At 43.8% G+C, this 13492-nt stretch overlaps 1 long non-coding RNA gene across 1 annotated transcript in view; it reads right to left on the minus strand.

Moving 5' to 3' along the window:
* Nucleotides 1-7822, minus strand: part of LOC113648565 — a 16278-nt gene extending 8456 nt beyond the window's left edge. The window contains exons 1-2 of the long non-coding RNA XR_003441952.2: nt 6973-7822; nt 6782-6874 (exon numbers count right to left, since the gene is read on the minus strand). This is a non-coding gene — a long non-coding RNA (uncharacterized LOC113648565). The remainder of the gene's footprint in view (nt 1-6781; nt 6875-6972) is intronic.
* Between the last annotated feature and the right edge of the window lie 5670 nt (nt 7823-13492).

Genomic DNA, 13492 nt, shown 5'->3' on the forward strand with positions numbered 1-13492 from the left:
GAAAAGGAGAGAGAGAGAGACCAAAATTTATGGACATCCTCCATAGAACATCCTTTAGGCCCCAAGAAAGTTGCCAAATCTTCAATGAGTTTGTAGTCAGTGAAACTCATCAGTACTGTGAGCAGATATCAGGCCCTTCATAGTCATTCCAACACCAGTAGAAGCACACAGTTACCCACACATCCAGCTCAGCCTGTCTGTAAAGAAAAACTCAGTAGCTCATCTTTTTTTCCTGCTTTTAAAGCTGTACTTATTTCCCAATGGCCAGTTTGTACAGGGATCACCAGCTACCTTTAGGGGAAGAGCCTGGTCCTGCCACTTGGACTCTGGCACGTGTTTCAGAGCTCGAAGGTGCTTCACCTTCACACAGGCGTAATACAAAGCCTTCTTTCCGGCATTCTTAAAAACTTCGAGCTCTGGGGTCTTTAAACTCAACAGCTTTTCATCCCGTCTCTTCCTACGTATCCACAGACGCTCGTACCTGTAGCCTTAGGAATGTTACTGTTCCGCGGTTACTGTTTTGCTCTGAGAGCTCCCTCAGCAGTGCTTGTGAGAAGGCTAATGCTACAGTAGCTAAAATTTCTGTACTAGTACTGAGGTAGCACCAAGCAAGTGGGTATCTGTGTGTGTGTGTGTGTGTGTGTGTGTGTGTGTGTGTGTGTGTGTATCCGAGTTTATCTGTGCGTGTGTGTATATATGTGTATCTGTGAGTTTCTCTCTATGTGTATCTGTGTGTGTGTATCTGTGTGGGTGTGTGTGTATCTGTGAGTTTATCTCAGTGTGTATGAAAGTGTATGTATTTGTGGGTGTCTGTGTTTATCTCTATGGGTATCTGTGTGTGTTTATCTGTGTGGGTGTGAGTGTATGTGTGTATGTGTGTGTGTGAGTGTGTGTGTATCTGTGAGTTTATCTGAGTGTGTATGAGAGTGTATGTATGTATGTGTGTGTGTCTGTGTGTTTATCTCTGTGTGTGTTTATCTGTGTGGGTGTGTTTCTGTGTGTATTTATCTGCATGTGTGTGTATTAGGAATCTCTGGTCTTTAATTAACACAGAGGTCATTTATTTCTATCTAGATTCTTCAGCAGATTTGAGATGAAGCAGTAAACAGGAGACAATACGAGTGTCTTCTTAAATAAATAATAATAAATAAACATTTGACCTGCAGACAGAAGCCGAGTCGGAGAGCTGGTTGAGTTCGGCATCGTTTTCACTCGACCATATTGCTAAAGAGTGCTGAGGGAGAGCTGCGGAATTAGCGTCTAATTACGGTGTTCAGAATTTGTCTTTCATTAATATTTGATGGCACGTCGTGTGGAGCAGAAGGGCAGGACGATGGAGGGATGAAAGAGAGAAGGACCAAAAACGGAAAACAATGAAGGACTCCAGAGGCCTGGTCGCTTGGGGGGGTAAAAACTTTCTAAGGATAAAAAAGACTTTAGTGTGAATAACGCGCTGGGAAACATTCCAACATTTATTAATGTTAACTAATTTTTTTTTTAGTTTTAGTTATTTATTTATTTTTATTGAACTGATGGTATGAATTAGAGAGAAATGAAGCTGAGGCTGATTTCTTTCCAGTCCAGAGTGTATAAATAAAGTCATTTGTGTAAAGAGCAGGAACAAAGTGGATTATTTAGTCCTTTATTTCCACAAAGAGAAGAGAAATCTGTTGGAAATCCTTCACACACACACACACACACACACACACACACACACACACACACACACACACACACACACACACACACACACACACGACCTAAAAATACTGACCTTTCACACAACTGGAACATACAGACAGAATAGATCATGAAGAAATATAATAGGAAAAGAAATAAACTGAATTAATGAAAGAAAGAAAGAAAGAAAGAAAGAAAAGAAAGTAAAAAAATAATATATGATTAAAATAAAATTGGCTGAATTGTTGCTATAAAAAAGTCTTTTAGATTAAAGTAACCCTACTGGAATTTGGTTTTTGACTTCTGTTGATACACAAACATCTGTTTAAAGACATACAGATGTTTGTGCTTTCTTGTACATATTTTATTTTCCTTTTTTTTTGTCTTTCAGCAGAACGGGTAAGCGTGTGACTGTTGTGGGACGTTCCATTAAAGAAACCGGTGACAAATGAGCGCTGGAGCAATTTATAGATTGTTAAAACTAAGTCGAACGTGTCGCTCGGTGCAACGGTAACATTAGCGGTTTACAGTAATCTGTCTCCGGGATTTTCACAATCGCTCTGAAGGTCCTCCAGGATCATGTAAAAAATAGGAGCAGAGCAGAGCAGAAGTGAGGAGTGAGAAGTAAGGTGTGTAAAGTGAGGAGTGTGGTGTGAGGAGTGAGAAGTGTAGAGTGAGGTGTGATGAGTGAGGTGTGATGAGTGAGGTGTGTAAAGTGAGGAGTGTGGAGTAAGAAGTGTAGAGTAAGAAGTGTAGAGTGAGGTGTAAGGAGTGTGGAGTGAGGTGTAAGGAGTGTGGAGTGAGGTGTAAGGAGTGTGGTGTAAGGAGTGTGGTGTAAGGAGTGTGGAGTGAGGTGTAAGGAGTGTGGTGTAAGGAGTGTGGTGTAAGGAGTGTGGTGTGATGAGTGAGGTGTGATGAGTGAGGTGTGTAAAGTGAGGAGTGTGGAGTAAGAAGTGTAGAGTGAGGTATAAGGAGTGTGGAGTGAGGTGTAAGGAGTGTGGAGTGAGGTGTAAGGAGTGTGGAGTGAGGTGTAAGGAGTGTCTGGTGTGAGGTGTAAGGAGTGTCTGGTGTGAGGTGTAAGGAGTGTGGTGTAAGGAGTGTGGTGTGAGGAGTGAGGTGTGAGGTGTAAGGAGTGTGGTGTGAGGAGTGTGGTGTGAGGAGTGTGGTGTGATGAGTGAGGTGTGTAAAGTGAGGAGTGTGGAGTAAGAAGTGTAGAGTGAGGTATAAGGAGTGTGGAGTGAGGTGCAAGGAGTGTGGTGTAAGGAGTGAGGTGTAAGGAGTGAGGTGTAAGGAGTGTGGTGTGATGAGTGAGGTGTGATGAGTGAGGTGTGATGAGTGAGGAGTGTGGAGTAAGAAGTGTAGAGTGAGGTATAAGGAGTGTGGAGTGAGGTGTAAGGAGTGTGGTGTAAGGAGTGAGGTGTAAGGAGTGAGGTGTAAGGAGTGTGGAGTGAGGTGTAAGGAGTGTGGTGTAAGGAGTGAGGTGTGAGGAGTGTGGAGTGAGGTGTAAGGAGTGTGGTGTAAGGAGTGTGGAGTGAGGTGTAAGGAGTGAGGTGTAAGGAGTGTGGAGTGAGGTGTAAGGAGTGTGGAGTGAGGTGTAAGGAGTGTGGAGTGAGGTGTAAGGAGTGTCTGGTGTGAGGTGTAAGGAGTGTCTGGTGTGAGGTGTGTGGTGTAAGGAGTGAGGTGTGAGGAGTGTGGAGTGAGGTGTAAGGAGTGTGGTGTAAGGAGTGTGGAGTGAGGTGTAAGGAGTGAGGTGTAAGGAGTGTGGAGTGAGGTGTAAGGAGTGAGGTGTAAGGAGTGAGGTGTAAGGAGTGTGGAGTGAGGTGTAAGGAGTGAGGTGTAAGGAGTGAGGTGTAAGGAGTGAGGTGTAAGGAGTGTGGAGTGAGGTGTAAGGAGTGTGGAGTGAGGTGTAAGGAGTGTAGAGTGAGAAGTGAAGTAGTGAGAAATGGCTTCATAAATGTTTGTCCTTGTAAAACCCAGCAGCAGACATGTGATTCTGTGTGAAATACTAATCCTTATTGATCCGATCAGGACAGCGACAGAGGAGATAAACAAACCGGCTTATTAAAGGAGAACGCTCGGGCATTTATTAGCGTGATCGCCCAAGTCCTAATTGGAGTCGGGTTTCCATTCCTGTGCTGATGGAGAGAAAAAGACAGAGAGCGAGAGAGAGAGAGAGAGAGAGAGAGAGAGAGATTTATTCACAATCTGCAGTTCATATGACCTTGTGCATGTGTTGCTGACCTGTGAATATTGCCAACAAACTTCACACTGCATGTACTCAGAGAGAGAGAGAGAGAGTGTGTGTGTGTGTGTGGCGCTGATGCATGTCCTGGAAGGGCCTGTTCACTCATTAAAAGTGAATACATAGTGTATATACGGAAAACAGCAAACAGACACAACCCTCCTGGGAAGGACTAATGGCTCCGCAGACATCTTTCCTTCCACCAAAAAAAAGAAAAGAAAAAAAAGGAGATTGCATCGAGCACAAAGTACAGTTTGAACCGCATTAGCTTGCATAATTTAAGGTTAATGAGAAAACAAGCTGAGATGAATATCAAGTCTCATCTCTTCTGCCTGCCGCTCGACTACAGGCGCTCATTAAACGCCGAGCAGACCACTGTGTGTTAATGAAACGTCGGGCCTTTCAAATATTCAGAGGATTATCACTTCCTGTTTCAGTCGCACGTTAACATCCGCGCTTCCCTTTCGGAGACGTTTATCAAACGTTCGCGGCTGCTGCCGACTCTGGATATGAAACAGGATTAAATGTAATGTAAAGTTTTATTAGCTGAATACTCGCTAAGTCAAACTGATGTTCTGATCTGACGGGTTTATATCCACCGATCTGTCCATTTATCGTACACAGAGTCACTGGAAATATCGAGTCTATCACAGGACAATCAGGGTACAAGGTAGGGGATGGGGGACACCCCAAGACGAAGTAGCACACCATCACAGGATACAATCTCTCTCTCTCAGACTGTTGATGATGATGCCAAAACTATGGGCCACAATATGGACGTGAAGTAACGGATCATTCATGATGGTGCGTCTGTTACTACGGGAACGAGGCGTTCCATGAAAACACACAAGATGAAGCGAGGTGTCGGTTTAATATAAGACCGAGCTAAGGGTGATGTCGTGCTATCTGCAAATTACACCAGGTTTCTGTTACTGAAGGAGTTCCTCAGGGTTCAGTTCACGGCCCAATCATTTTTTTTTTTTTTTTTTTTTAAAGAAAATTACTTTTCAGTTCAATTCAATTTATATTTATAAAGTGTGTTTAACAGGAGACATAAAACAGACTCGTAGCTTGAGCCAGATGTGAGGAAACACTCCCCGAGATGATCCGAGTAAGAAACCCTGAGAGGAACCCTGAGAGGAACCGGGCCTCAATCACACCAGAGAGCGAGGGATCAGAAATGAGAATGGATTGATGTGGTGATTGTACATGTCTTTTCAATCCTTCCAGCTCTTCCCTTCTTTCATCTTTTAACTCTCTCTTTATTAATTATTTATTCACACATGAACATTTTCACCATTGTTCATCATTGCGTTTGTTTTCGGGAAGGTCTGGACGTGGGTAGAACCTTCTGTAGATTTTCCAACAGAAAAAAGTCAGGCTAAATTTCTTGGGAAATGTGTAACAGTATTTTGGGATGTGTAACTTCTACGACGTTCGGTTTTGTTTTTAAATCCCTGTGCGATATTTCGAAAAAGTTATGCTGAACACGTTCGCATCCTCGCGCTAAACAGCTACATGCTACAATTATTTGGGTAGCGCTTTTTTAAAACGACAACAAAGAAAGGAATAAAGGAACAACATATAGATCTGTATCGTGTGAGACTGATAGAGTGTAGGTAAACTCCTGTGAGAGTGTGTGTGTGTGTGTGTGTGTGTGTGAGGGAGAGAGAGAGCAAGAGAGCGAGCGAGAGAGAGAGAGAAAGAGAGAGCCTTTCCACTGTCCCTTAATGACAATGGTGTGTAGACGGAGGCTCCTGGCTCTAATACCGGTGGTGGTAATTGGACAGCAGGACAGAATGTCCTCACCTCTGCCAAGCTGACAGCGCAACTAATCACGCCGCAATTTGCATGGAGGGCCGCGCAAATCAGCCCCAATAAAGCCGCGCTGCTCTGAGAGATGAGTTTTTAATCTCTGGAAAGAGATGAGACACTGACTCAGGCGTTCTCTACACTCTTTCTTTTTTTTCCCTCCCTCATTTCCTCCCTTTCTCTTCTCATCCCTTTCTTCCTTTCTCACGGATTGCGATAGACCGGTGGGTAAATTTGCAAGGGCAGGACTCCCATCTCTGTCTCGCAGGCATGTCATCGTGCATTCATTATTATCACAATGAGCAAGGGGGAGGGAGAGAGAGAGCGAGAGAGAGAGAAGGCAGTTCTTTAGGAAAAAAAAAAGAAAAAAGTAGTTGTCCATGTGAATGAAACTCCTCTAAATCGCAATCAAAGCACTGACAGATATTTTAGCAGGAGGGAATTATTTCCTTAGCGGAGTCCTGGTGAAGGCGGCGAGACTTATTTGAGCCTTATTACCCCTGAGTGACCCACGTAATAGAGAATTTCAGAAGTGGAAGTGTTTGAAATATCTAGCAGGGGGTAACTAATGAGAGCGTTTAGAGGAGACGGACGCTCCGAGACGTATACGAGACGCAGGGAGCGGCTACGGGCTGTGAGGTTATGACAACCTAAATGTCTCTCCTGCACAAGTGCTGAAGGCAAATCGAATGCAGGCGCTCGGCTTTTACCGAGGACGAGGACTGGACTGGACTGGAGTGGAGTGGAGTTTCTCCTCGTGTACAGCAGGAGGTAGATTCAGGAGTTAGCAAGCTTGCGGTTACAATCTAACCTAGATTTAGGTGAGCGGAAATGAGGCTAGAAATCAAGTTAGATCACTTAACGTGAGACGTTGGTGACTATAAATAGCCTGGGATCAGGGATTTATTTCAGCTTTCAGCTTTCCATTACTCGAGACGCCGGGACGCTTTATCATGCTGATCCAAACTAATAAAAAGCCCCAAAAAAGAAAAAGAAAAGCTGAATTTTTGAAGAAAAAGTCCAACCTCAGTCAGAAATGTCACTTACCATGTCCACCACAGTGCTCTTGAATTCTGGATCCCGATTGGTCAGAAGATACCGATTCATTTCCTATACCGGTGTCTCTGACTGTGTTTCTGTCTGCGAAGCAAATCAAATGTTTATTTTTATGTAATCAGTGACCTGGTGAGGTAAAGAGGTAGAGGTAAAGCTGTAAACTATGACTTAACCAAGCAAACCTTTATTCCAGGCTCCTTATTCCTCTTCCCGAAGCTGCGGAGTGGAGAGGGAGCTCTCATCACAGACGAGGATGCCAAACTTCATCACTTTCATCAACATCGGGCGACGCGTCCCATCTGCGGCCTCCATCTTCTCCTTCACCGATCCGCTCCGAAACAAGCCGGCGCTTTCCCTTCACCCCTGGGGCGTTCCAGTCAAACTCGCTTTGATCCCGATAGCGTGTGACAACTCCGGGCTTGTGCAGTCACCTTGGGCTCCGGGGCAAGAGGGTAAAAAGATTACACGCGCCTGCATGCGTGCCGAGCAAAGTGCCGGGAAAGTCACCTTGCTCTCTCTGGACTTGTGACTGTGTGAAGGTGTTGTATGTTGTGTGTGTTGGCTTCGTTTAGTTCGAACGCTATCTACAGCATTGTGTGTGATAAATAGTGAGAGTCACATGTTCAGGGTGAATATTACAAACAGAAGGAGGTGGAGGAGGAGGAGGAGGAGAAGAAGAAGAAGAAGAAGGAGAAGAAGAAGAAGAAGAGCATTTCAAGAACCTGGATAGTTCACTTCTTCAGGAGAAAAAATTAAGCATGGAATGTTGGGCTCGGAAAAAGAGGGGCGGGGCTACCAGGCACTGACACTGGGTGAGAAAACTAAATTCAAGATGGCCGAAGACATTCCGACGGACGAAGGACCTTAAAAACATCTTTTAACTGATCCCACGATGTGTTATGTGTTATCCTGGAAGATCATCCTGTAGGGTCACATTCACTTTCATCCATAATCTGAATCTAGAAGTAGAATTGGAAGTCAGATCATGTGACATGCCTCTGAGGTTGAAGGTTGTCGGGTCGACAACCAGCCAGCTTTCTAGGGATTATTAGCATTGAAGCTGGAAGTACCAGGAACCAGGTAATGCCAGAACCACAGTGAGGCAGTCGTGAGGACTCATGGAGCCTGAAGGGTATCAGTAATAACACACATGAAGATCTTGCCCAGTGGTGTGAGTGCACACTGTTATCACTCACTCACTCTCTCACTCATTTTCTACCGCTTATCCGAACTTCTCGGGTCACGGGGAGCCTGTGATGTGCAGAAAGATAAGTTCTGATTTTGCTTTCAGTGAGCCCGATAAACTCAATATTTGACATTTAAACATGAGTGGTTAGATATCTTACTATGTTGCGTTGGACTCTATCCATGTTCCCAATGTAATGTTTAACATCTGAGATCTAAATATTCTTATGGTTTCAAATCTCAATCACTCACTCACTCACTCACTCATTTCCTACCGCTTATCCGAACTTCTCGGGTCACGGGGAGCCTGTGCCTATCTCAGGTGTCATCGGGCATCGAGGCAGGATACACCCTGGACGGAGTGCCAACCCATCACAGGGCACACACACACTCTCATTCACACACACACTACGGACAATTTTTCAGAGATGCCAATCAACCTACCATGCATGTCTTTGGACCGGGGGAAACCGGTCCAAAGACATGTGCCCGTGTCCATTGTGCATGTCTTTGGACCGGGGGAAACCGGTCCAAAGACATGCACAATGGACACGGGGAGAACATGCAAACTCCACACACACAAGGCGGAGGCGGGAATCGAACCCCCGACCCTGGAGGTGTGAGGCGAACGTGCTAACCACTAAGCCACCGTGCCCACTTTCCCACAATGTTAGCAACAGGAGCATAAACTGGGGTTTGGTTAGTAGTTAAGTGTGATGTCCTGAATCTCAAAGGAAATATAAAGTTCTCATAGAAGCTCAAATCTTCTTCACATCGATCACATTGATAAAGGATTTGAGGTTCTCACAGACACTTGAGTTCTTTGGATCTTGTGTCAGCTTCAGGTCAGGAGGTTGTAGGGTAGAATCCCAGCCAGGTCTCCAAGACACCACGTACGGAGAGCTGAAGAAGACCTCAGCATACTTCATGAAAAGGAAAGAGGAAAAGAGGAAGAGGAAGGTGCAATTCGAAGAACTAGATCACACAACGTGGTGTCATTTAAAAGATGTCTTGTATCATCAACCGCCTTGAGATTTTCCTCAGTGCCTGGTAGCTCCACCTCTTTCCACGATGTCAGGAATGCTGTGTTTTAAATTTCAATACGAACATAAACATTTCAGGTTCACACTGATGTGCAAAAAATTCTTTCTATGGACAGTAATGCACTGGGGAGCACTGGATTATTTCAGGACGTGTGTGTGTGTGTGTGTGTATACGTGAGAGATATCCCCACACTTGCTGTGCACGATGCCAGGATGCATTACTCTCTCATCATTGGGCCATTTTGCAGAGAGCGGATCGTCTTTTCATTAGACGGCTTCTACAGAGGTCGCGGGCGCAACGAGCGTTTAATTAGCGTTCAGTCATCAGCTGCTTCTCCTGTTTCTTTTTCCTGAAGCTTTTCTTTTTGTGGGGATAAGCCCAGAGAGCTCGCAAACACACAACTATCGGAGATCTGGCGTGGAGCAGAGAGTCGATCCGACAAAAGAGAACGAACAAAGATATTTGAGGAGATGTGGCACGTGCCTCTGCTGCTCCCTCTTTTAATTAATGAAGGCTCATTAGGCAAGTGTGTGTAGTGAATAACACACGTGTAGACACACACACACACACACACACACACACACACAGAGAAAGAGAGCTAGGCGCATGTCAGGAACACGTCCACACAATCTACACAATAGCTGTGATTGAATATAAGTCTGTATGATATATAAGATATATATACATAAATATATATGAATATGTGAAATAAGCTGTAAAAGTTAACCCTTAAGAGTCAGTGGTGATTTTATGGATCTTGGAGATCTTCCTCTTGATGTTTTCATGTTCAGTGTCTTCGTTACAGCACCTGGTGAAAACTGTCTGCTCACTTAAAGTAAACCGATCCACTGATCTAACGCTTGTGTGAGAAAAGCGCAGTGCATCGGAGTCGAGGGTCACGAATACCGATGTCTTTTACACCTGGAGAGAGGACGACTCGTCCCCGGATGGCTCCATCCACGTGGTAACAAAACAGATTTCTGTAGTGCATTTACAACATATTTGTGCACATTAGTGCACACACACACAACAACGATAAGAGACATGATTCCTGTAAGGATGAAAAAAAGAAGAAAAAGAAATACATAAACAAAATAAACAAATAAATAAATAAAAAAAACCTAATATATAAATGGTAGAAGCGAGATATATAAAATGGTAGAAGCGAGCACACACACACACACACACACACATATATATTTCCTGAAGCTTCTGACCAATCAGCATCAAGAACACTAATCTAAACTACATGATTTTACATCAATAACACACTAACACGTGGTAGCGATTAATTATTTGAGGTACTGTATTTCTTCGATAAAAAGCAGCTGACCCTTTGTAACTGGAGACTCCTTCCATAAAGGATAGATATAAACGTTGAAAAATGAAAACCGATTCGAGAAAAGAATAAGAAAATAAATAAATCGTCTTAAATATCTACAGTAATATTTGGCCTTAAGCTTCTGACCAATCGGATTGTAGAATTAATTCACACTGCGATTACTCGATCACAAAGAATTTTATTTATTTATTTATTTGTTTGCTTATTTATTATATTTATATATGATTAGTGTTTTATTTATTCTGATTTCTTTTTAGTTCAATTAAAAAAAGAAGACAAATTAGGAAAGATGTTTTGGAATATAAAAGTTAGGGAGATAAAAATGGGAAATATGATAAATTAGAACAAACAGCACGGGTTTCATCGGGACAAAGGGATTTTATAGCATTAGTATGGTTCGAGCCTTCTGACGCTCAGCAGTATAAACCACTGATCGGTGTTAACTAACTACAGCACGTGATCTTAATCAAAGCTCTTAAAAGCTTTAGGGTTTCTGTAATGAATGAGAAATGAGACACGGGCCTTCAAACTGCCACCTTGTCGCCGTCCGACAGCACGTCGCCATCGTCATGTTCCATATGTTACTGAACATATGGTTAAAAAAATAAATAAAAAAATTAAATCTAACCTTCTGGACTGTAGCGTAGGCTCCGTCTAAAGGCTCCGACTTCCGCTCGAGTACTCGGCAGCTCACGCAGACTCCGAGTGCCAATAAGATGATCTTTATTACGATTAGATAGCACTAATTCAGCACACTATATCCGAAGTCCACTTTCGCCGTCTCTCTCTCTCTCTCTCTCTCTCTCTCTCTCTCTCTGTCTCTCTCCTCTCTCTCTCACACACACACACATTTCTATTCGGTCACACATGGCCTTCCAAATTACACAATGTCAGGACAAGAGCATATTTTAACAAGGCTGAAAGTTCACCATCTAATCCATCAACACAGTACTGTTTGACACTCGACGAAGGGCATGAAATAAGCAATTATTGACCCATCTTGCCTATTTAAGCCAGCGCAGGTCTGCACGTCACCTCCAGACTCGGGGAGTAATGAGACGGGAGTCTGAGCGGAGAGGAAAACCTCCCGACATCCTCGCAGGACCAGGCCTAAATTCATACCCATGAATAAAATGACCCATGACCTTCAAATAAAACACTCAACAGGCGGCAACTTGGCAGAAATGACATCGGATTAGAAAGAAAGAAAAATAAATAAATAAATGACGTCATGATTTTAAGCTTTTACGGTCACAGTAACGTTATCTACAATAATAATAGATGCACAAAGGATATATTTTGGGAGATAATATAATAATAATAATAAACATATCATTCTTTAACTACAATTAACGCGGACGAGTCGATAGGGTGATGAAGGTGTAGATTTAATATTCATGGAAGGAGTCTCCAGTTCAGCAACTCGCACAGGATTTCAGACGAAAGACTTCAGCGTATTTTCCACGGTTTGTGCTCCGATCTACGGTTTCCAAAACGCAGACAGACATGTTGTTTCTTGTAAAACTTTTTTTTTTTTTTGCATTAATTTCAAAAGTAAGAAATACACAATGGAACACAATGTTACTGAATAAAATGATGCTAAACTGTTGAACTTGATGTTTTATGTTTGTTCCTCTCAACATTCAGGGGGTTAACAGATGGATATACGGAACAAGGGAGAAGGAGAGTAAAGTATTAAAGAGAGATAGAGGGGGGGATGAGCGCGGATGTAGTATTTCAGCGTAGCTAGAGAGAGCGAGAGCTATAGACAGAGATCTCTATCCCTCTCGAGGTGGGGAGGGACCTATGAGTCGCGAGCGCGCGTCTCGAGCGTCGATCCATCGCGCGCTATCTCTCTCACACGATACAGTTACACGCTAGCTACCCATAGCATGTTGGGAGCGTCGCTCGAACCCAGCAGATCGACGCTCTCTCTCCATCGATCTCGCTAGAGATATGACACCGCGTCGCGTCTAGCTCCCGCTAGATCTATCTCGCTAGCGCATCTCTCTCTCGCTCATCGCTCGATACTCCCCTACTCTCTCGTCTCTCTCTCCAGCTCAGACTCGTGCGAGACGAGCGCTCGCTTCTCCCCTCGTCTCGATCTCTCTAGACTCGTGCTCTCGCTCTCTGCTCTCTCTCGCGCTCTCTCGCCCTCTCTCTCTCTCACCTCGAGAGAGAGAGAGAGAGCAGATCTGTTGCCCAGGGCATTTGATCCAGTCGAGGTGTCCTCACAGATCAGCAGACAGATAATCCATCAAATGCTCCAGTCCTGTGACAGGGATGAATTTCAGAAGTTTCTCACACACACACACACACACACACACACACACACACACACACACACACACACACACACACACACACACACACACACACACACACACACACACACGTCATGAAGGACGAAGCACACCTACTGCCGTGATCATTAACACAGCAGCTGGTATTAAGACACACTTCTCCAGTGACGCTCCTGTCAGTTATTAATCTGATACAGCAAGTAGAAAAACTTTAAGCCTCCATCTTCATCATCATCATCTCCAAACACACACCCACAAACAGACAATCACACACACACACACACAGACACAGACACACACGCACACCCCAACCCCAGAGCACATTCTGCAAAGCACTCACAGGGTTCTTTCTTGATCGGCTCGAAGAACAGCGACGAAACACACACATTTTTTAAACCAGAGTAAATCTCTTGGGGAGACGTTTTATTGCGTGATTTTGAGGATTTCAAACAGAACTCAATTCACAAAATATAGCCATCGATTACAAAAAAGCTATTAATGACATCAGAGTTGTTTCATTTCAGACAAGCTGCTTTTTAACATCATCTCCATAAGAGGCACAAGTAAGACACGACGCTCCCGAAGGCTTCTGGGAAAGAAGTGATGACAGACATCCAAGAAAAAAAAAATATATAAAATCGTCTCCATTGTTCACTTTACTGTAAGACAAACTGAAGGCCACTGAAGGTTACAGAATAAAACCTACACCCGGTTCTACGCCTGACACCTAAGATGTCTGTGGGCGTGGCTTAAACGGGACCTCATACGAATAATTAACATGAATTAACATAAAGGTACTTATAAGTGTGTTAAACTTGAACATTGTGA

Source organism: Tachysurus fulvidraco, chromosome 2 (genome assembly GCF_022655615.1).
Source record: "Tachysurus fulvidraco isolate hzauxx_2018 chromosome 2, HZAU_PFXX_2.0, whole genome shotgun sequence".
Taxonomy (NCBI): domain Eukaryota; kingdom Metazoa; phylum Chordata; class Actinopteri; order Siluriformes; family Bagridae; genus Tachysurus; species Tachysurus fulvidraco.